Source organism: Pristiophorus japonicus, chromosome 18, assembly GCF_044704955.1.
Source record: "Pristiophorus japonicus isolate sPriJap1 chromosome 18, sPriJap1.hap1, whole genome shotgun sequence".
Lineage (NCBI taxonomy): Eukaryota > Metazoa > Chordata > Chondrichthyes > Pristiophoridae > Pristiophorus > Pristiophorus japonicus.
The window spans coordinates 26,200,264-26,221,437 of NC_091994.1; the positions used below are offsets into that span (position 1 = coordinate 26,200,264).

A 21,174-nucleotide genomic window follows, 5' to 3' on the forward strand; every position below is an offset into this window, starting at 1 on the left:
CAGAGAGGCATTTGTCCGGGAGCTCCACCGCGAGCACCCAGGGATCGTTCTCATGAAGGCCATAGCCAGATCCCACGTCTGGTGGACTGATATTGACACGGACTTGGAGCTCTGCGTCCGAAGGTGCACCATTTGTGCCCAACTCAGCAATGCCCCCAGGTAGGCTCCCCTGAGCTCCTGGCCCTGGCCTACCAAACCGTGGTCGCGGGTGCACGTAGACTATGCGGGCCCATTCATGGGCAAAATGTTCCTCGTAGTTGTAGATGCATTTTCAAAGTGGATCGAATGCACCATTTTAAACTCGAGCACAACCTCCACCACTGTGGAGAGCCTCGCATCCATGTTTGCAATGCACGGAATCCCTGACATATTGGTCAGTGACAATGGTCCGTGCTTCACCAGCGCAGAATTCCAAGATTTTATAATTGACCACGGCATAAATGACGTCAAGACGGCACCGTTCAAGCCGGCCTCCAATGGCCAGGCGGAGAGAGCAGTGCAAATCATTAAACAAGGCATGCTTAAAATCCAAGGTCCCACGCTGCAGGGTCGCCTGTTGCGACTGCTGCTGGCATACAGATCTCGTCCGCACTCATTGGCCCCAAGTTTCCACATGATTTGCTCCTGAATTTTAGGAGCAACTGGTGTAGAACGGAGTATCTTAGAAATCGGAATTCTCGTCATTTAGAACAGTTTCACTTTGGAACAGAATTTTTTTTTCAAAAGGGGGCGTGTCCGGCCACTTACGCCTGTTTTCAAAGTTTCGTCAGTGAAAACTTACTCCAAACTAACTTAGAATGGAGTAAGTGAAGATTTTTGTAAGTGCTCGAAAAAACCTTGTCTACACTTTAGAAAATCAGGCGTAGGTTACAAATCAGGTGTAGGGAATGGGGGGGGGTGTTTAAAGGGAAGTTTACAAACATTAAACACTTCAGTTTTACAAATAAAGAGCCATCATCAATAATAAATGATAAATACATCAATAAATCAACCAATAAATCAATCAAAAAAAATTAATAAAAAATAAAAAAAAATTTAAATTAATAAATAAACATTTTCTACTTACCGACTGCAGCACCGGGAGCCCTCCAACAGCGTGCTGGGATGCCCCCCTCAGTGTGTCTCTGTCAGTGTCTCTATCTCTCTGTCTGTCTGTGTGTGTCTCTCATTCTCTGTCTGTCAGTGTCTGTGTTTCTGACAGCGAGGGGAGGGGGAGGAGGGGGGTAGAGGGAGAGAGAGGGGGGAGCAGAGGGAGGGATGGAGGAGAAGGGGGAGGGGGGAGAAGGGGGATTGGGGGGGAGGAAAGGAGATGGGGGGGAGAAAGGAGATGGGGGGGAAAAGGAGATGGGGGGGGTGAAAGGAGATGGGGGGGAAGGAGATGGGGGGGGAAGGAGATGGGGGGGTTGAAGGAGAAGGGGGAGGGAGGCTGAACGGGCCGGGCCCGAGACTTCGGGCAGGGCCCATCCCCAGCACCAGATTTACAGGTAGGTGGCATTGGGTTGGGTCGGGGGGGTGGTGGGAGGGAGGTTGGTTCAGTTCGGGTCGGGGGGAGGGAGGAAGAGGGAGGTCAGGTCGGGGGGAGGGAGGTCAGGTCGGATCCAGTCCGGGGGCAGGGGGGGGAAGCGGGAGTCGGGTCGGGTCGGGTCCGGGGGCGGGGGGGGGGGAAGCGGGAGTCGGGTCAGTGTCGGGTCCGGTCTGGAGGCGGGGGGCGGGAAGCGGGAGTCGGGTCGGGAGGAAGCAGGAGCTGGCCGTGGGAGGAGCCTTATGCACACAGCCCCAGTGAGGCCATTCGGCCAGGGCTAGGGGCTGCGTGCTTCGGGCCTCTCCCACACAGTTTCGGGCGCCTGGAGCTACTGCATTTGCGCGCCCACTGTAACATAGAAACATAGAAACATAGAAAATAGGTGCAGGAGTAGGCCATTCGGCCCTTCTAGCCTGCACCGCCATTCAATGAGTTCATGGCTGAACATTCAACTTCAGTACCCCATTCCTGCTTTCTCGCCATACCCCTTGATCCCCCTAGCAGTAAGGACCTCATCTAACTCCTTTTTGAATATATTTAGTGAATTGGCCTCAACAACTTTCTGTGGTAGAGAATTCCACAGGTTCACCACTCTCTGGGTGAAGAAGTTCCTCCGCATCTCGGTCCTAAATGGCTTACCCCTTATCCTTAGACTGTGACCCCTGGTTCTGGACTTCCCCAACATTGGGAACATTCTTCCTGCATCTAACCTGTCTAACCCCGTCAGAATTTTATATGTTTCTATGAGGTCCCCTCTCATTCTTCTGAACTCCAGTGAATACAAGCCCAGTTGATCCAGTCTTTCTTGATAGGTCAGTCCCGCCATCCCGGGAATCAGTCTGGTGAACCTTCGCTGCACTCCCTCAATAGCAAGAATGTCCTTCCTCAGGTTAGGAGACCAAAACTGTACACAATACTCCAGGTGTGGCCTCACCAATGCCCTGTACAACTGTAGCAACACCTCCCTGCCCCTGTACTCAAATCCCCTTGCTATGAAGGCCAACATGCCATTTGCTTTCTTAACCGCCTGCTGCACCTGCATGCCAACCTTCAATGACTGATGTACCATGACACCCAGGTCTCTTTGCACCTGCCCTTTTCCTAATCTGTCACCATTCAGATAATAGTCTGTCTCTCTGTTTTTACCACCAAAGTGGATAACCTCACATTTATCCACATTATACTTCATCTGCCATGCATTTGCCCACTCACCTAACCTATCCAAGTCGCTCTGCAGCCTCACAGCATCCTCCTCGCAGCTCACACTGCCACCCAACTTAGTGTCATCCGCAAATTTGGAGATACTACATTTAATCCCCTCATCTAAATCATTAATGTACAGTGTAAACAGCTGGGGCCCCAGCACAGAACCTTGCGGTACCCCACTAGTCACTGCCTGCCATTCTGAAAAGTACCCATTTACTCCTACTCTTTGCTTCCTGTCTGACAACCAGTTCTCAATCCATGTCAGTACACTACCCCCAATCCCATGTGCTCTAACTTTGCACATCAATCTCTTGTGTGGGACCTTGTCGAACGCCTTCTGAAAGTCCAAATATACCACATCAACTGGTTCTCCCTTATCCACTCTACTGGAAACATCCTCAAAAAATTCCAGAAGATTTGTCAAGCATGATTTCCCTTTCACAAATCCATGCTGACTTGGACCTATCATGTCACCTCTTTCCAAATGCACTGCTATGACATCCTTAATAATTGATTCCATCATTTTACCCACTACCGATGTCAGGCTGACCGGTCTATAATTCCCTGTTTTCTCTCTCCCTCCTTTTTTAAAAAGTGGGGTTACATTGGCTACCCTCCACTCCATAGGAACTGATCCAGAGTCAATGGAATGTTGGAAAATGACTGTCAACGCATCCACTATTTCCAAGGCCACCTCCTTAAGTACTCTGGGATGCAGTCCATCAGGCCCTGGGGATTTATCGGCCTTCAATCCCATCAATTTCCCCAACACAATTTCCCGGCTAATAAGGATTTCCCTCAGTTCCTCCTCCTTACTAGACCCCCCGACCCCTTTTATAACCGGAAGGTTGTTCGTGTCCTCCTTCGTGAATACCGAACCAAAGTACTTGTTCAATTGGTCCGCCATTTCTTTGTTCCCCGTTATGACTTCCCCTGATTCTGACTGCAGGGGACCTACATTTGTCTTTACTAACCTTTTTCTCTTTACATATCTATAGAAACTTTTGCAATCCGTCTTAATGTTCCCTGCAAGCTTCTTCTCATACTCCATTTTCCCTGCCCTAATCAAACCCTTTGTCCTCCTCTGCTGAGTTCTAAATTTCTCCCAGTCCCCAGGTTCGCTGCTATTTCTGGCCAATTTGTATGCCACTTCCTTGGCTTTAATACTATCCCTGATTTCCCTTGATAGCCACGGTTGAGCCACCTTCCCTTTTTTATTTCTATGCCAGACAGGAATGTACAATTGTTGTAGTTCATCCATGCGGTCTCTAAATGTCTGCCATTGCCCATCCACAGTCAACCCCTTAAGTATCATTCGCCAATCCATCTCAGCCAATTCACGCCTCATACCTTCAAAGTTAGCCTTCTTTAAGTTCTGGACCATGGTCTCTGAATTAACTGTTTCATTCTCCATCCTAATGCAGAATTCCACCATATTATGGTCACTCTTCCCCAAGGGGCCTCGCACAACGAGATTGCTAATTAATCCTTTCTCATTACATAACACCCAGTCTAAGATGGCCTCCCCCCTAGTTGGTTCCTCGACATATTGGTCTAAAAAACCATCCCTTATGCACTCCAGAAAATCCTCCTCCACCGTATTGCTTCCAGTTTGGTTAGCCCAATCTATGTGCATATTAAAGTCACCCATTATAACTGCTGCACCTTTATTGCACGCACCCCTAATTTCCTGTTTGATGCCCTCCCCAACATCACTACTACTGTTTGGAGGTCTGTACACAACTCCCACTAACGTTTTTTGCCCTTTGGTGTTCTGCAGCTCTACCCATATAGATTCCACATCATCCAAGCTAATGTCCTTCCTAACTATTGCCTTAATCTCCTCCTTAACCAGCAATGCTACCCCACCTCCTTTTCCTTTTATTCTATCCTTCCTGAATGTTGAATACCCCTGGATGTTGAGTTCCCAGCCCTGCTCATCCTGGAGCCACGTCTCCGTAATCCCAATCACATCATATTTGTTAACATCTATTTGCACAGTTAATTCATCCACCTTATTGCGGATACTCCTTGCATTAAGACACAAAGCCTTTAGGCTTGTTTTTTTAACACCCTCTGTCCTTTTAGAATTTTGCTGTACAATGGCCCTTTTTGTTCTTTGCCTTGGGTTTCTCTGCCCTCCACTTTTCCTCATCTCCTTTCTGTCTTTTGTTTTTGCCTCCTTTTTGTTTCCCTCTATCTCCCTGCATTGGTTCCCATCCCCCTGCCATATTAGTTTAACTCCTCCCCAACAGCACTAGCAAACACTCCCCCGAGGACATTGGTAGCGCGCATGTGCAGAGGTCCCGGCACTGTTTTCAGCGCAGGGACCTGGCTCCGCCCCCTACAGCTCGTGCTGCGCTGCGCCAAGGGCCAGAAGACCTGCAGGGAGGTGGAGAATCTGGAGGGTTTTTTTAGGCGCACTTTATGGCGCGAAAAACGGGCGTCCAGGTCGGGACTGCGCCGTTCTAGGCGCGGCTCGAAACTTGGGCCCATTGACTGGGATCCCCCCGCGCAACTGTTGATGAAAAGGACTTTAAAAACAAGGCTCTCATTAATCCTCCCAGACATGCACGAAATCGTTGATGCAAAGTGCCGTAATCTGACTGAGTACCATGACAGAAATTCGAGGGGGAGATGGAATGGGATAGGGGACAAAGTGTTTGTACTAAACTATGGCAGGGGTCCCAAATGGCTTGCAGGGACAGTAACGGTCAAGGAAGGAAACAGGCTACTGGTAGTACAAATGGACAATGGCAAAACCTGCCGGAGGCATGTAGACCAAGTCAAAAGCAGATTTACCAACAACACTGCGGAACCAGAGGCAGACTACAATGTGGAACTCGCACCACACCTGGTGGACGGACAGAGGGAACAACCTGAGGAAAGGGCAATCCCAACAGACAGCCCAGGCGAGTCAACAACAATCACACCAATCGAAGCAGACAGCCCAGGCGAGATACCAGCAACCACACCCAAAGAAAAATAGACACCAAGGCAAGCAACTGAATCACAACTCAGACGCTCCACACGAGAGCGTAGACCACCTGAGAGACTGAACCTATAAAGACAATAAGACCTTGGGGGAGGGTGATGTCATGTATTTTATATTATTATATATAACTGTATCCTAACATGCTATACATGACTGTAATAAGATATGACCTGTAACCACCAGCATACCTTACCACCAGGGGTGCACTTGCAAGAGACAGGTAAATAAGGACAGGTCTCAGGCAAGTGCAGCATTCCAGAGCTGTGAAATAAAAGTGCAGGTCCAGAGTGACCTTGACTTCACTACATGCCTCGTGTGAATCTGTACTGAGGGAACAGGATGTCCGGGGCAGGGTTCCCGTATCCATCGAGAATCTCACTGCGATGATTACGGAGGTAGGGTCACAGATTGTCGGTGCGAGCTGTGAAACCTGCAAGACCATCGCTGCCCACACGAGGCTGGTGGCCTCCACCAATCACACTGGAGTCCCAGAGAATGTGGCGAGCAGCCTTTCTGAGTTCCCCAGTGTGTCACCCAGCCACCCCCACACCCGCTGTGACTGGGGATGCCAATCAAGAGGCTCGCCAGTCAGAAGCTGGGCCTTCCACATCCCGAGCTCGTCCACTGTCTCCCCAGGAGGCATCTCCCATGTCTCTCCCCTCAACACAGCAGCGCTCTGACAATGTTGCTGCACGCTATTGTGGTGCCACTTTGGGTACAAAGAGCAGGCGAGGGAGGGGGCAAAGGGTAAAGGTGGGGGGAAAGCCGGTGGAAAAAGTCAGTGGTGCAGGGGGGTTGGTTATAATGTTGTTGTTGTTGTTGTTGTTGTTTAATCATCATTTATGTTATTTTATTAAAGTTTCAACATTTTCAAATTATGTTAACAAAGTTATAAAAGTTTACACTTTTTCATCAATTCTTTTGTTCACCTCAACCATTCCTGTGTAGTGTCTCATTTGCAGAATAAGAGGAGGAATAGTCAACGTGGTAGGATAGAGTGGCCAGGCAACGGTCAAACCTGCCTCTTCAAGCAAAGCGTTCAATTATGAGCTGCTGACGTAAGGCTTTTGCAGCGGCAAAATTTCCACGATGGTTGTGGTGGTGACATGGGTTCCTCTCTAGGCTCCTCTTCCTCGTCTTCCTCCTCCTCCTCCCCCCCCCCCCCCTCTCCTGACGTGGTCCTGCCGTTCCCATTGGCAATTCCTGTCCTCTCATGATGGTCAAGTTGTATAGCATGCAGCACACCACAATGAACTCAGAGACCTGCTGAGGGGAGTATTGCAGGCAGCCTCCAGAGTGGTCCACACATCAGAAGCGCTGCTTGAGCACTCCCATTGTCTGCTCGGCGATGTTGCGTGTGGCTGCATGGCTCGCATTATAGCGATGCTCGGCTTCTGTCTGAGGGTTCCAGAGGGGGGTCATGAGTCAGGTGGTGAGGCCGTAACCTTTGTCCCCGAGCATCCAGCTCTGGCCTTGTGGTTGATGCTGGAACAGGCCTGAGACACTGCTTTCACGCAAGATGAAAGCATCATGGATACTCCCTGGATATTGGGCATTGACTGAGTATGGTCACAGATAATCTGTACGTTCAGCGAATGGAATCCCTTTCGGTTTCGGTAAACCTCTGGATTGTGTAAAGGTGCTCGCGGGGCGATGTACGTACAGTGAAGGGCACCCTGAATCTTGGGGAAGCCAGCAAATCGTCCAAAACCTATAGCCCTCTCATTTTGAGTCGCCTTGATTATTGGGATGTTTATGAAGTCCATCCTGCGGCATACAGTGCAGTAGTTACCTGGCGAATGCAGCAATGTGTAACCTGCTGCGAGATGGAGCATATATCCCCCGTTGATGCTTGAAAAGAGCCAGAGGTATAGAAGGCAAGTGCCACAGTCACCTTCACCTCGACAGGCAGTGCAGTCCTGTTGCCAATGGTAGGTTCTGGTCTGCCTATACGAGCTGGCATATCTCTGTCATCACTTCTTTTTGGAAGCGCAGCCTTCTAACACACTCTGCCTCAGAGAGTTGCAAGTATGAGCGATGTTCCCTGTAAACTCTTTGGGGGTAAGGCCTCCTCCCTATACGTCTGCGACCTCTTCGATTATGTTCAAAATGATCATCAATAAACCTTCTTGCAGCTCAACGCCGTATAAATATAGCAGCTAGGAATAATGGCTGACATAGTATAGCCTTCATCCTTTTAAATGTCCTTAAATGACTTTTAAAACAAACTATAAACTCACAATGAAAAGTATGTAGTAACGCAGCGTTCTTCTCCTAATGCTTCTAATCGCTCAGAACTCTGAAGTCCTCTGTTTACAAGATGGCGCCGTTCGCGCCCAGGGTGCGACTGCATTTTGCTGGTGGGTTCCCGGTCGGACGCTAAATCGGGCGATATTGCCAAAAGTTCTGCCCGGGGCACTAGCACGACGATGCACGCCGATTTATGTCATCCAAACGGTGACAACAGCGGGCGGGCGCTAAGTTTTAGCACCGCCGCAAAACCATTGCTGAAAGTTCCGCCCAGGTGCAAAATCTTGTGCGCCTCGTTTCGCACCAAAAAAAATCATTTTTGCGACCTGCCCAAGCGCTAAACGGGGCGCAAATTAGCCAAAAATCCAGCCCTTTGTCTTTACATGTCATGAGGCCTGTACTCCGAGCTGTTAGCTTTTTTGAAATTGTTGGTCAGCTTTTGGTACCTTTCGCCTGTGGTATGTTTGTGCATTTAAGTACTGTAGTGTACATGGCCTTCTTTGACCTCACAAAGGCCTTTGACATTGTTAACCATGAGGGACTATGGAGTGTCCTCCTCTGTTTCGGCTGCCCCCAAAAGTTTGTCGCCTTCCTCCGCCTGCTCCATGACGACATGCAAGCCGTGATCCTGACGAACGGATTCACCACAGACCCAATCCACATCCGGACCGGGGTCAAGCAGGGCTGCGTCATCGCGCCAACCCTCTTCTCGATCTTTCTCGCTGCAATGCTCCATCTCACTCTCAACAAGCTCCCCGCTGGAGTGGAACTAAACTACAGAACCAATGGAAACCTGTTCAATTTTCGTCACCTCCAGGCCAGATCCAAGACGCTTGCATCTGCACACATTCAGAGACTGAACTCCAAATCATCGTCAAACATCTTCACTGAGGCATACGAAAGCATAGGCCTTACACTAAACATCCGTAATCCAAAGGTCCTCCACCAATGTTACCCCGCCACACAGCACTGCCCCCCAGTCATCAAGATCCATGACACGGCCCTGGACAACTTGGACCACTTTCCGTACATCGTGAGCCTATTATCAGCAAGGGCAGACATCGATGACGAGGTTCAACACCACCTTCAGTGTGCCAGCGCAGCCTTCGGCCGCCTGAGGAAGAGAGTGTTCGAAGATCAGGCCCTCAAATCTGGCACAAAACTTATGGTCTACAGGGCTGTAGTGATACCCGCCCTCCTGTATGGCTCAGAGACATGGACCATACACAGTAGACACCTCAAATCGCTGGAGAAATACCACCAGCTATGCCGCTGCAAGATCCTGCAAATCACCTAGGAGGACAGACGCACCATTATCAGTGTTCTTGATCAGGCTAACATCCCCAGCATCGAAGCACTGATCACACTCAACCAGCTCCGTTGGGCGGGCAACATTGTTTATATGCCTGACACAAGACTCCCAAAGCAAGCACTCTACTCGGAACTCCTACATGGCAAGCGAGCCCCAGGTGGGTAGAGGAAACGTTTCAAGGACACCCTCAAAGCCACCTTAATAAAGTGCAACATCCCCACTGACACCTGGGTGTCCCTGGCCAAAGACCGCCCTAAATGGAGGAAAAGCATCCGGGAGGGCACTGAGCACCTCGAATCTCGTCGCCAAGAGCATGCAGAAAACAAGTGCAGGTAGCGGAAGAAGCATGCAGCAAACCAGACTCCCCACCCATCCTTTCCTCCAACAACTGTCTGTCCCACCTGCGACAGAGACTGTAATTCCCATATTGGACTGTTCAGTCACCTGAGAACTCACTTTTGGAGTGGAAGCAAGTCTTCCTCGATTTCAAGGGACTGCCTATGATGATCATGTATTTGCTTCATGGGTTCTTTGCTTAAGTATTCATAGCAACACATTGCTATTAAGAACTAGTTGGTTTATTAACAAAGGTTTAACAATCACACTACACATTACCAGTTCATCCACTAGGCTCACAACTGTATACCTTATCGTGGATGACCTAGACTCAATTGACTAGGGTTTTATTGAGTCTTGTGAACATCACATGACTGGCTGAGCCACTCACAATGCAACAGCTCTACAACTATTTTAAAATAACTTTAAATGAAGTGCCCCCTTTTGGTAAGTATATTAGAACCCACAAATTTACAAATGAACTGGAAACTTTGCCAAATTAAATTAAAATTCTGTTCCCGGCGGTGCTGATGCACTCCAGTCCCTCTAGTGCCCACCTCTCGCGGAAGGCCACGAGCATACCGGTGGACACCGCGTGCTCCATCTCTAGGGATACCCTGGCTCGGATGCAACCGCGGAAGAGAGGCAGGCAGTCAGGCTGAATAACCCCCTCGACCGTCCTCTGCCTGGACCGGTTGATGGCCCCCTTGGCCATGCCCAGGAGCAGTCCTACGAGGAGGCCTTCCGACCTACCCGATCCCCTCCGCACAGGATGCCCAAAGATCAGGAGCGTGGGATTGAAGTGCAGCCAAAATTTGAGGAGCATCCCCTTTAAATAATGGAATAGGGGCTGCAACCTCACACATTTAATGTACACATGGAACACAGACTCCTCCAGACCGCAGAAATTGCAGGCGGCCTGGGAATCTGTGAACCGACTTAAAAACTTATTGCATGGGTCTGCCCCGTGCAACACCCTCCAGGTCAAGTCCCCAACAAATAAAGGGAGAACTCCCACATAGAGATCACTCCCTAAGCTCAACAGCTCTACAACTATTTTGTTGTGAACAAAATAAAACATTAAATCAAGTGCCCCCTGATTAAAGGGGTGGACACTCCAAACACTTTCAAACAAGTGCCCCCCCTTTTTTTTTTGAGGGCACTAAAAACATAAATTATACAAGTGCTCCCTGACAACAGCTCTACAACTATTTTAGTTGCAATATTTTAAACAAGTGCCCCCTATTAAAGTGGGGGGGGGCACACTCCAAAGAATTTTCAGGTGCCCCCTTGTTTTTTTGTGTTTTTTTTTGAGGGCACCAATACACAAATTATACAAGTGTCCCCTGACAACAGCTCTACAACTATTTTGTTGTAAGACAGTTAAATCATTAAAACAAGTGCTCCCTGATTAAAGGGGTTGGGGGGGGGGGGGGGGGAATACTCCAAATACTTTCAAACAAGTGCCCCCTTGTTTTTTTATGTTTTTTTTTGAGGGCACTAAAAACACAAATTATACAAGTGCCCCCTGGCTAAAAGCGAGGAGGGGGCGCACTAAAACCGGCACAATAAACAAATTAAGCTTTAGACATTTAAAATCAAATTAAAATTTGGTTGCTGGAGGTGATGATGCACTCCAGTCCCTCCGGTGCCCACCTCTCGCGGAAGGCCGCTAGCATACCGATGGACACCGCGTGCTCCATCTCCAGTGACACCCTGGCTCAGATGTAACCGCGGAAGATCAACAGCTCTACAACTATTTTAGTTGGAAACTAATAATCAAGTGCCCCCTGTTTAAAGGGTATGGGGGGGCGGGGGGGGGCACACTCCAAAAACTTTTCAAGTGACCCTTTTTTTTTAGGGCAGTAAAAACACAAATTATACAAGTACCCCCTGGCTAAAAGTGGGGGGGGGGCACTAAGGCCGGCAAATTAAACAAATTAAACTTTAGACCAGCATCAAATTAAAGTTTGGTTGCCGGGGGTGATGATGCACTCCAGTCCCTCCGGCGCCCACCTCTCGCAGAAGGCCACGAGCATACCGGTGGACACTGCGTGCTCCATCTCCAGGGACACCCTGGCTCAGATGTAACCACGGATGATCAACAGCTCTATAAACCTGTGAGCAAACTCACTGGTGCATACATTACAGGTATAGATTTGCTTTCTGAATTCAAGTATCCTTCTTCCATGCTGCTGAAGAGAATACCACTGTTCTTTGAAATAAGTCAGAGAGAGGTTCAGCTATTCTAAGGTTAAATGTGTAGTCAGGTATAAACGAAAAACCACATTCTTTTTCTTGTACGGTCACTTGTTTCTACCTATAGGAAGAGGATGTGTGATACAATCATACAAACAGAAACAGAAGCTGTGCAAACACAATAGAGCCATGGCGGGTGGGAGATTGGGAGCAGTGGGCATTTTGAGACTATCTGCATAGAACTCTGACACAAAGTAAAAAGCAAATAATAAGTGTGGTGGGCAGTTAAAGAGGTACTAGTGAATCTCAACATGGATGGTGGGAGGGCAGTCTCAAAAGCAGCACAAGAAAGGAGGTAAATTAAAGAAGAAATGGAAATAGCGGAATCTAATCTAGCAATATAGGAAGATAGGTTTTTTTAAGTAGCTGATAGTGCAGGAACCTATTGATAACCTTATATCACATTATGAAAGCTATTGTCAGATTCTAGTGCGTGCTTGGAGTATCTGATGCACACTATCTTTAGTTATGCCGTATGGGTCTGATAATATTAGATTGATGGCATCATCATGTGACCCATAGCAAGCTGATTTCCATTTCAGTGTTTTGTCTAGGAGCAATTTAAACAACTCACTTTTTATGGAATATTTTCATCCAATGCCAACTAATCTACATCCTGGAATTTGGGGGGGGGGGCAGGGGCGGGAGGGGTGTTAATCATTTTTCTTTCTGAAGCAAAATAAAAATAACTGCTTAACAATTTATGCATAAAACTGTAGAAAAAAATGCATGGGAAACATAAACATACCAAACAAAACTCAAACTACTGTAGAACATTAAAACACCAGTGTTCTGTATCACATATAATCCATAATTCCCCACACAGTGAGGTCCTTCGCATCTAATGGCAATGAGTCAGCCTGGGTCACTCTCCCAGCAACATTGGCAGAGGTTTGAGAGTGGCTTTTCCCTCTTGGCTAGAGGATGGTATGTGGCCTGAGCAGGCTCAAAAGATGGTGTCACGTTTCAGGATGTTCTGACCAATATTTGCACGGAAAGGATTTGAGATTTGAGAAGGATTTTTTTTAAACTTGCCGAAAGATGTAAATGTAATTCTGGCAGAAAGGACAACAGGAAGCCGCAGAAAATCACAAGAGTTCAGTCAGCCTCTGTAAAGAAAAAAGCTAGATTAACATTTTGGGGAATAGACCCTTCAAACAACTTTACATCTGAGGTCTGTTTCTTTACAGGTATGGCTAGCTGTGCATTTCTAGCATTCTCTGTTTTTATTTAAGATTTGTGGGGTTTTTTATAAATCAAAAAGCAAGGTAGGTAATAATTCTCACAAATATGGTGATGCATTTTTTATTTGGGACATATATAAAATATTCGCATGAAGAAATTGGAATGCTTATTGAATATGTTTTGCAAATGTTTTGCAAATTTAAAAAATGTAAACCTTGTAATAACAAAGGACTCATACACTGCATTCATTGGATTAATTGTCTGGTTATAGGAAATGGACTACTAATTAAATCAAAATGGTTTTGGTTTACAGATTAGTTTTTGAGTGGTCACAATTGTAGCTAACTAAATTTCATAATTAAGAATAAGTATTTTTTAATAGATTGTTTATAACCGAGATGAAGCCTAAATCAAAAAGAAAAGCATTATTGTTTCTGATTTCACAATATTTAAAATAGTTGCTAGGCAATTGCACAGTAGGAGGTTTTTTTTTACCTGGCAACATAGGACAGCCAAACCCTGTGGCCAACCAATAATCATATCTGCCACGATTGTCTAATTGACAACCAAAAGAAAACTTTCTTACATGATTATTTTAACAGTAAGTATCAATTAAATGTGCGTCACAGACTGTGTTTAAAGCTATACATACATGGAGGCTTTTCCTCCAGATTAGAATATAATGTAGAGAAAGGTTCAGTTTAAAGCATACTGTACAAACAATACAGACTTCCTGGACTTGGCTTGGATCCTAATTAAAAATGCAGCAGCCCACACTTGGAACAGCACCAGCTTAATATGGAATTGGTCCAAGTAGGCAGTTGATCCAAATAAATTTGTCTTGATCACTAGTGTAGCCACAGCGCTGCAAGGAATGCATACTGCGTATGTTGTGCCATTAGGCCAGCATGCCTAGATTAATTCCACTTTTGCACTTGTGTAGGAAACAGACCTGATTGCAAATTAGACTCCTTTTTATTTGCAGGTGCAGTGGATAGCTGTAGCCCCTATACAGCTATTTCCAACGGAATAAAGGAGTTATCAATTCAAATGACTGGAAAGCAGAGTATTGGCAGTTAACAGAGTGCTGGTATAATGATGATGTCTCCATTCTTTATGGGACACATTTCAGCAGGACAATAAGGCTCATCATTTCCCATAGGGGCAGCATTGCTGGAACGCACTCACTTACCTTAACAACAGAGGTGGTTTCTAATTACACTCTCTTCTGATGTTTTGATTCAGACATAATGGAGTTGTGCTTTTGAATGAATCCCTCTCCCAACCCCATTTTAAAACCTGGATATTAAAATAGAAAGTGCTGAGCCGATGCCAGGTGTTTCGCCACAAGGGAGGAAGGAAAAGCAGAGGGAGGCCTTACTTTGCACCTCTTAGCAGCTGCTTACAGCATTGTGGAACCTCATGACTAGGCCTCCTGCCTGTGTCTTCACACAAAGTGCACGAGACCTTTATTTGTTTTATAAAATAATGTTTTTTAAATTTTAATTGAAGTGCTCATACATTTAAGAAAGGGCAGATTTCAATTCCCACCCATAACAATTCAGGGTCAGGTATTGTAAAATGTTTGAGTAAACCTATGATGTTTGACATTGATCACAATGGGAAAGCTGCATCAAGCTGGAGGAATAGAGGAACACAATGGCAAACAGCCACTGACTGCGTCTCTAGTGTAACTCCTGCCACAGAAAAACAACGTGAACTCTGCATCATACCAATATCTTGCTAATATTAACGCTAAGAACAACATGATGTTAATATTCAAACAATATTTTCATTTCCTGCATTATTGAAAGAGCAATTCCCACTTACCTCATTCAGTACTTTTCACACGATAACTATAAATGCCCAGAAACAAATTTCACAATACAAGGTTTTTTTCTGTTTACGTATAGTCTTAATGCTAAAAGTAACTTACTACTAATATGCACCTACAGGACATTACACCAAATATTTGTTGCAGATATCACCTCGAGTTTAATGGGTCTTTTAGTTTATGATGTGGTTTTTACCATTCTCTGGCACCAATGCCACTGTTACAAACTGCAGTTTACAGAATGAACAATTGCACACAGCAAGTCAGGGGGACAATTTCTTTGGTATCACCAATGTGATCACAAAATGTTTCCATTTCTGGTGTCAGTCTATAATACTGCTACTGATCAGCCCATAAACAGTGCAAACTGGGCCTGCACCATGGGTGGTCGGTGATGCACACTGGTGTTGACTAACTCAAGTTCCTAAGAATATGCCTCATCCAGTGAAGCTGCTGTTTTGTACCTAATCTGGTGAAACTACCATTTATGCATAAAAATGAGGACCCAAATCTCTTAAGTACAGGGTTTTCTGCAGCTATGATTTTAGCCTGGATATCCATCGGCAATGGGGCAGGTTTCAGGTCAGACATTCGCTTTACACCCCTTCTGATTTTACTCTCCATTAAATTCAATGAACAGTAAAATTGCGCTGGGTGTAAAACAGGCATCTGACCCGAACCTGCCCTATTCGCGTCAAGTAGATTAGGATAAAATTAAGACATCTATGTTACCCTGCAGATGAACTTGAGCTCCCGCTGAGTTCATAGGACACCTTCTAAAGAGGCAACTTTAACCTCCTGGGACGCACAGGGAGTGTTGGGAAGGGGAAGGGGGTGATGGGGGCTGGTGGGGGTATCTGGAGCCCGATGCCAACCTGCCTCCAACAAGCCCACTTCCACTTTAACTGAGGCAGGTTGGGGATGAGCGATTAACCTGCTCTCAGGAGGTGGGTCCATCACTAAAACATTTTAATGAGGCTACGTGCCTCCAATTTAACAAGGTTATTACTTTTAACGGCTGCAGGCCAGGTTTACCAGGCCTTGGGAAACCCAGCAGCTGAAAGGAGGGGAGGAGTGGGCCAGATCCATCAGGTCAGTGCCTTTACAATACTGCTTGAGGGCCAGCAGAAGCTGGAGTGCTTCCCCCTGCCACCCCCCCCCCCCCAGCCGCAGCCCACCCTGGCCCACCAAGGTTATCTTTTTCCCTCCCCACAATTTTAAATCCCATCGGATTGGATCACCCCCCCCTGTTTAGGCCAATCTGCGATCGGACCCCCAATGTCTGACTCACCCCCAATGGCCGCCCACCCCTCCACCCCCCCGAAGTCCGACCCTCCCCTCCCCCATGGCCACGTCCAAACCCCGATGGCAACCCCGATGGATGCTCTGCGTAGCGCTGACGCGGTTCAATGCCCCTCCCCTTCGCTTAAAGGGGAGGGCCGCTGCGCACTCTGCCGGGTCTCTAACGACCTCTATTGGACCACCAGGGCGGCGTGGAGTGCCAAGGCTGCAGCCCGACACCCAAAACGGAGTGCCGACCTGCACGACGGCGGCCCGGACTCGCAACAGAAGTAAAGAAGGGGGCTGACTGGTGAGTCGGTCAAACAGGTAAGATGGCGGCGTAAGGAGCTTCCGACCGCCCCTTCAACTTCTGCTCCACGAGTAGGGGTCGGCCCTGTACACAACCCATGAGGCTGGTGTTGACACCCACTTGCGGCAGCCTCGCGGGCAATATCTGCTGCGGGGCGGAAAGGGGTCAGCGCGCGTCACTAAAGGATCGGCGCACACGGCGATGACGTCATCAGCGGTTGCGCAACAGCCCGGCGCGCTACCAGCGGGGCTCAGCACTACCATGGCTGAACCTCCGCTAACTCCCGCACAATTTTGCTGGAGCCGGTAGCGCCCCCCCCCCCCCCCAAAGGCGCTAACAGCCATCACAAAACAGGGTAATTTCAATGCCTCGGGGTCCAATTTGCCCCTTGTATACATTTGCAAATGAACATACGAAAATACCAGCTAGTACATCAAGCATGCCCCACACTCATGATGCCTGGCATGACCAAACATTTCCTACCCCCACACCATGTAATCTCCTGGGGGGGGGGGAGCGGGAACAACAGGAAAAAAAAACAGGGCCAATAAGGAGGGGGGGTGGAGGGGGGAATTGGAAAATTCCTCTCTGACCACCAATCGAAATCAGTTCAAGACATCACTTTGACTATGCATACATTACCTATTAATCCATCTGCCTTTTACATGTGCGATCTCAGCCCAAGCCAAGAACCAGTCCAGCTCCCATGGCAGTGCCGCTGCAGTTCACTTAGCTGCACCCCTAGATATCTCTGTCCCACTAGTCCGTTGAGAATTTACTATTTAGGGTACATTTTCATTTTGTATTCATTCTCTCAAAATGTTCTATGTCATATTTATCCATATTGAACAGCGTGAGCCACATAACTGCTCATACTCTTAGTCTGTCTATGTCCTTCTGCAGTTGCCTTTAATTTTCCAATTTGCTCTTCCCCGTAAGTTGGTATTATCACAAAATGTTGCTGATATTCCTACTTTGCACATGTCTAAATGTCCATGAAAAATAACAAAAGTTCGACCACAGATTCCCGTGGAGACATCACTTGCCAATTGGAGAAAAATCCATTTATGCCAATAATCTACTTTCTGCCCTTCAGCCAACCCTCTTATCAATTCACCACTTTACCTTTAATACCAACAAGTCTATCATGTGGCTCTTTATCAAATGCTTTTGAAAGTCTGAATATATTAAATCCGTTGCAATTCCTGTGTCTGTGCTAGGTAATTCGCTTGGGAGAATTCAATTAAATGAGTCAAATATGACCTGCCCTTTGTAAATCCACATTGATTATTCCTGATTAGCCCGTACCATTCTAAATGTTCACTAACATTATATTATCTACTTTTAACACTGTTCTATCCCCATCCCTACATCTTAATAAATGCAGTTCAATATAGATAAATGTGTTTTTACAACTTCTGCACCTTAATGGAAGGAAATTATCTTTTGGAGAGGGAAAAATAAGACGTTCTGGTTATGCATCACCACCTAATATAAAGTATTTTTGTCATTACACATTAATTTAACAATGCTTTAAAAGGTATTAGGGCTGAAATTTCAGGTCCGTATAAGGCCCGTTTCCGCCATTTTGCGTCGACTATGCGGTAGCATTGAGTGGCCGCCATGTTGCAGTCCAATGGATTTTTCGGCCTGTCCCCAATTCCGCCCCGCTGCTGATGACCACCGCAAGCGTGTCATCAAAACGCGCACCACCTGCAGAATACTCTGCCCAAAATTTAGGTTAAAAAATCGTTGCCCCGCCGCACGATGCCCCCGACAGCTTTCTCTGCTGGCGCATCGCGTCTGATCTCTCTCCGCCCTGGTGGTGCGGCGGCCATTAAAGACAAGGGCCGAATGTTGCGGCCGCTATCTTATTTCTTTTGCCAGCCGACTTCTATGTCGGCCAGATTATTGCTCCCCCGCGAACGGCCGGGCCGCCAACAGGCTGCCTGGCACCTCCCCCCCCCCAACTCCCCCCGGCTGAAACCCTCCCTGTTGGCCCAGTGGCTGAACTTAACAAATGCACGATTCTTTCCCCTTTAACAGAGGGGAGAAATCGTGGTGTACAGTCGCATAGTGGTTATGTTACTGGGCTAGTAATCCAGAGGCCTGGAGTGACAGCGGCGGAGTCTCGATCCCGCCCCAACTTCTGCCCCGCAGCCTGACTTACTGCCGCACTTCCGCCCCCATTATGACCGATTTCCGGTCCAACGTTTAAAAAAGTACAAAGTCCCGAAAATCGATGGAAAGGCCGTCTCACCGCTCCCGGCGGAAAAAACGTCAAAGAAAATGTAGGTGCGCCAGCTTTCTGGCGGCCCTGAATTTCGGCTCCGGCATCTTGTCAGGACTGATGACAATAAACCCTATGCAACGCAGGGCTCGATTATTTCACTGGTACAGAAACACCGTTTATATTTTTGTTTCTAAAATATGCTTTGGGCCAATAAAAAAATTGGAGCCTTCTAGTTTCCTTCCTCACTAATAAAACAACCATGTAACATATCCTCTCCATTACACTCTACTTGCCATGTAATACTTTTTCTATCACTCTCAAAGACCTATTATAGACCGATAGGGTGAGATTGGGCCTGGTTGCGTCCAATTCCCAGTACAAAGAGGTCCAATTTAGGGGGTCAAACTCTTGCGCCCGGAATCACGTCCGATGCCATATTGGTTCAGGTGTTGGAAGTGGCCAAGCGCCTGTTTTAGGACCCATTCTTGAAATAGGTTTGCCGTGAACACAGCGGGCATCAGGCCACCTGTGTTCAGGATTACCTGGTCTGCACGCGGCCTAACCAGTGGTCCTTAAACAGACCGCTGGAGGCCACCGCCAAAATGCTATGTTCTTTTTTAAATGCTTGCCTTAATGTGGAGCCGGGACGAGCAAGCGTGTCCCCCTGCTGGACTCAGCTGAGGCTCTTAGCCACTGTCCCAGCCCTCGGCAACCGGCCAGCTGCCTCTGGGGCCAAGACTGGTGCCTGCGCCTCACCAGCACTGTACTAGCGAGGCAAGCGGACCAATCTGAGTGTACGGTCGCATAGTGGTTATGGGCTAGAGTTTCCCTAACCTGATTTTTCTGGCACCCTCACCTGAAGTGCGACGTTTTTGTCCGCCTCCAAACGCGCCAAAAAAAGACATCAGTATTCTGGCCGCTCCCCAGCTTCTCCTTGGTGTTAGCGCAGCATGGCCCAATGGATTGAGGGTGGAGCCAGGTCCCGGCACTGAAAACCGTGCTGGGACCTCTGCACATGCGCGCTAGAGTTTGCGCGCATGTGCAATAGCTCTTGGCAGGCCGTTTCTGCAAACGCATGCTGCAAGCTGTGTGGGAGGGGCTGAAGCACGCCGTCCCTAGCCCAGGCCGAATGGGCTCCCTCATCGGCGGCCCACTGCGTTCCCTAAGGTAGGACTTTTAAAAAATTTGTTATTTACTGATTGATTTTGGTGCTTTAGGTGCAGGGTTCCTTTTATTTTATTTGTTAATTAATTGCTTATTACTTTTTGTGCTTTGTTTGGTGCTTAGTGGTGCTTTAAATGTAGTTACTTTAAATGTGCCAATTCCTTAACTCTAGGTAAGGTTTTTCTGTGCGGACAGAAGTGGCAACATGTGATAGCCTAAGTTAGTTTGGAGCAACTATTTGCCGGCCAAACACTTAACATAGGGGTAAGTGGCTGGTAATGCCCCCTTTTGAAAAACAAACTGAACTAACAAAAAACCTAATTAACTCACTTACACTGGCGCAAATTAAATGGCCAGAATTGCAACTAAAAAGATAGTCCAGAAAAATCAAGTTGCTCCAAAAAAAAAGGAGCAACTCCTGGGGAAACTTGGGCCCAAAGTTACTGAACTGGTAATCAGTAATAATCCAAGAGACGTGGGTTAAAATCCCACCATGGCAGCTGGGGGATTTAAATTAAATTATTTATTTTTAATCTGGACCAGTAATGGTGACCATAAAACTACCAGATTGTTATAAAAAAAAATATCTGATTCACTGATGTCCTTTAGGGAAGGAAACTTGCTGATCTTACCCATCCAACCCTAAATTGGACCACTTTGTACTGGAAATGGATGCAACCAGGCCCGATCTCACCCTATCTGCCTATAATTTATATAGCGCCTCGGGACGTTTTACTACATTAAAGGCGCTATATAAATAAAAGTTATTATTATTATAATAGGTCTTTGAGAGTGATAGAAAAAATATTACATAGCAAGTAGAATATAATAGAGAGGATATGTTGCATGGTTGTTTTAAACCCACAGCAATGTGGTTGATTCTTAACTATCATCTGAAATGGCCGAACAAGGGCAATTTGGGATGGGCAATAAATGCTGGTTTTGCCAACGATGCCCACATCCTGTCCAGGCATCATCCAGCTTTAGGCACGTGCAATGTGCGCTGCACCCGGAGTGCACCCGGATTCAGGCTCAACCGAATTTCTAGGCCAGAGCGTACTGCAAAATTAATTCCTCCTATAAATCCTCACGTTGGGCAATTTTAGGAAGTCTGAACACTTCTATGACAGATGACTAAAATATTCACCTCAGGCAAACTCTACCATGTAATAACTTGTACGAAGTAATTGTTTTCCTAAGCAAATTTTAATATTCTGAGATGTATCTTTTGATTAATATCACTCCAGTTTCCTCAGCTGCATAAAATGTTTGAGAAACATTAAGTTG

General features: G+C 47.0%; 1 long non-coding RNA gene across 4 annotated transcripts in view; it reads left to right on the forward strand.

Moving 5' to 3' along the window:
• LOC139229168 (uncharacterized) overlaps positions 1–21,174 on the forward strand; it is a 98,738-nt gene that overhangs the window by 17,911 nt on the left and 59,653 nt on the right. For all 4 annotated transcript variants that reach the window (XR_011587670.1, XR_011587669.1, XR_011587672.1 and 1 more), the window contains one exon: positions 16,387–16,507. This is a non-coding gene — a long non-coding RNA (uncharacterized lncRNA). The remainder of the gene's footprint in view (positions 1–16,386; positions 16,508–21,174) is intronic.